Source organism: Pinus tabuliformis, chromosome 1_1 (assembly GCF_031772625.1).
Source record: "Pinus tabuliformis cultivar Carrire ecotype Pingquan chromosome 1_1, CPIR1, whole genome shotgun sequence".
Classification (NCBI taxonomy): Eukaryota; Viridiplantae; Streptophyta; class Pinopsida; order Pinales; family Pinaceae; genus Pinus; species Pinus tabuliformis.
Window position 1 is genome coordinate 991,312,596 of NC_142297.1, and position 3,526 is coordinate 991,316,121.

Consider the following 3,526-nt stretch of genomic DNA (forward strand, 5'->3'; position numbering starts at 1 on the left):
CAATTAACTCATAACTATTTCTATTGAATAACAAAGGAATACTTGAAGGGCAAGCATTGTAACAACCTAGGAACTATAGAAAGAGTTGTTGAAAGGAAGATTTTACTTGGCATCCTTGGTATTGGGAATAAGATGAATACTTCAAGGAAAATTGTGGTATCACCTGACCAACGTGGCACCTCTGGTATTGAGAAATAGAAAGGTAAACTTAATTTCAAGAAAATGGGACAAGATACCTAAGATAAGGAGTACACGTTAAATTGAATATTAGAGTAAAATTTTATTTTAAAAATAGAAAAAATTTAAAGCGAGATTGTTCGGGTTAAACTTAAATCAAACCTTAGAAAAATCAAATGATGAAATTTTATCTTGAGTATGTACTCTAGATATCCTAAGACATGTGGAGAGAGAATTCCAAATTAGAAATAGTTGCAATAAAATATTGAGTTATAATGAGCATAAAGGAGAAGGTGAACATGGAATTAATAGAGCCCATTTTTAAATTAAGAAAAATGACATTCAAGAAAAAATTCATTTTAAAAAAGTATAGAATTTGGATAACTAAAAAAATATAAAAAAGAAATTAAAACAAAATAATAAAATAATGAAATAAAAGTAATTGAAATAAAATAATAAATAAAAAAATATTAAAAGAAAATTATAATAATAATAATGGAAAGGAAAACTTAAAAACCCATATTAAAATAAGAAAAAAATAAAAATAAAAAAAAATCAATATTAATAAGAAAGAGAGTAATTTGGGATGATAGCAAAAGGGAAACAACACTCATATAAAAGAAGAACAAGCTAGTGAAGACATATGACATACACCCTCATGCTGCACGATGGTGGTAATGTTGAATATACTTTTATGTGGCTAGGTTGAAACACGTTGTGAGTTTAGTGTGTAGAGATACTTTATTGAGTGGGAACCTTTTGAACTAGAGAACTCACCTTCACACTGTTAGCTTATTCAACCCCTTTGCAAATCAAGTGGGTTGGCAATAATTGCTCTAAAAAGGTTGGAAATAATTTGGCAAGCATATAAGAATTTGAGGCGAGGATGGATCTCTTAAACCGATGTTGGACTACATAAGTAATTGTCTACAATCCTCTAGACACCAAAAGAAAGGGTGAACAATTCTCTATGTTTGAAGTTGGTATCCAAATGAGTTGTAATTTTATGTTATTGAAATCACAATTAATATGTAAAGTTGATAATTCTAGGTTTTTTTTTTCTCGCTAATAATATTTACAATAATAGTTATTATGATATAAATTTTTATGGCAATTTGTAGTTCGTAATTATTCAATAATAGTGCCTAATTAATAACATGGTTTTCTTTTGAAAACAATTCTCGCCGCCGTGTCAATTAGGAGACCATTGATTCTATATTAGAAAGTTTTCAACCTTTTGATGATGTTAAGTCGAAGGGTTCATATGTTTGACATGCCATCACAGCAACTATGCAAATTTACTCCTTCCATAGATTTTCCTCTTCGCGCAAAGGCACCTAAATCTGGAGTGCAAACCAAAACAGGTCTTTGAGACAAAAGGCCAGAGTCATGCGCACTCGTAAGACTTTTACATTTCTACCATTGCGTTTTCCTTGAAATTATAGTATGTATTCTTCATTGATGATTTTGAATGGTGACCGGGGCAGTTGAGTCTCTTAGAAAATTGCATGGAGATGGAGATGGATTGCAGATCTTCTATGCAAATGCCCCATTACTGGTGTGCTCGAAGGTTGTTTTGGTATGTTCTATACTTTTGGATAGCCTCAGAGTGCTGCAGGATATGATGTAATTTAGTGAACCTTTGGGTTGAAGTGTTGCTTGTACTTCAAGTTCTGGTTTTGCAGCGGGTCACATGTAGTTGTTTCTAAACTCATTCAATTTTTCGTTTTTGTATATTTATCAATGAAGCTCCGAGATTCTTCAATTATGCAAGGAGGTGGTTTACAGTGGCCGAATTGCTGGTTCTTGTTTTCAATTTTGCCGGCTTTGTCCGCCATAGCTACGGTTTGTAGGGTCACCCCCTGGTTTGCAAGAGCTAGGGCTTCGTTCGGATCTTGTGCCTATGGACATGTTTGTTTGTTTTTGTGGTTTTTCCCTGTGGTCTTCTTTTGAGGCATGCAGAGTACCGTACTGTGGTCTTTTTTGAGGCATGCAGAGTACCGTACTTTACTGAAGAGAGTGACAGAGCAAGTTACGAAGAAGGAAGGTTCCCTTACGGCACCCAGCACCTTCGAGCATCCCGAGGTGGGTCTCCCACAGAATTACCACATTGACATGGAGGCGAGATTGATTAGGGCTCGGAGGCAAATTCTCCTTCAGCGACCAGAAAACAGATATGAAAACAGTTTGTGGATGTCATTTAATATTCTTGAAAATGCCAAAGGACTCTTTGTTATCTCTGATATTCTATAAAACTCAGATTTCAAATTTATTTATCTGGGCTTGTAGATATGAAGCTCAAAACCTTTTAAACAGAAGGATCTTGGAAATTGCTCCTCGTCCTTCGAGTCATGGATAATCCACTGCAATAATAATAATAGAATATCTTTAGCCTTCAGTACGCAGTAGCGACAATAATAGCAAAAGTAAATTTCTTATGCAAATGCGAAACCATGGATGAAATAATCACCTTCATCGTGACTGCATGGGTAGAAGGTATGCACTCGAACATATTTCCTTCCATATGCTCCACCCCTGCAACACTCCGTTGTTCCAAGTTATTTTTTTTTATAAATCATCATTCACTTGCTATCGTGTTATATCAACAAATTTATATTAATGGTGACCAGCATTACAGATCTTACCTGTTATGGGAGGTGCAGTGGCGAGGACATGAGGGAGATGGAGATTAATGCCATGAATATGTGAATGTTCTTTCGCAATCATGGATAAAGCAGATCCTATACCTCCTCCAACGTCTACCAGCGTGTCCATACTCTTCAACCCATCTTCATAGATCTTCGCCACAGACGCCATGACAGTTCTAGTGTTTGTGGGCCGTGGCCATGGCCTAATTGAAAATCTTGTTGGCTTGGGGATTGCGACCCAGATATTTCCAGGGGCTCATACCATAAGCTTTGTTAAATGTGTAGCAGCCGTCCAAGACAGATTCGTGCAAATGCTGATAAGCTTCTAAGTAGACCTTCTCTGCTATCAGGAGCAGTAAAGGCCCACAAGCTTGCTGATTTTCACCCTGCACCAGAAGTTTCGAAATGCCCGTCAAGCCGTACTTTATTTTCATGGTATCTTCATCGTCTAACCGATCGGCTTCTTCTTGTTCAGTAAAAACGCCATAGGAAGCAAGGAGCCTCAGAATTCTGTAAAGGTATCCCACATCCACCTGCGAATGGGAATTACTAGTACATGAGGAATTAGCAGCAACAATGTGAAAAGCAATCTGCTCAACCGAAAGGGCACCTCGGTTGCCTTGTGTGACGATAATGTAAGGAATGCTGAGCAACATGGCTGCTCTCAAAGCCAGGGGCTTGACGGAAGACCATATCATCTA

At 36.8% G+C, this 3,526-nt stretch overlaps 1 pseudogene; it reads right to left on the minus strand.

Moving 5' to 3' along the window:
* Positions 1-2,450: 2,450 nt before the first annotated feature.
* LOC149217875 (O-methyltransferase 13-like) lies at positions 2,451-3,526 on the minus strand (annotated as a pseudogene).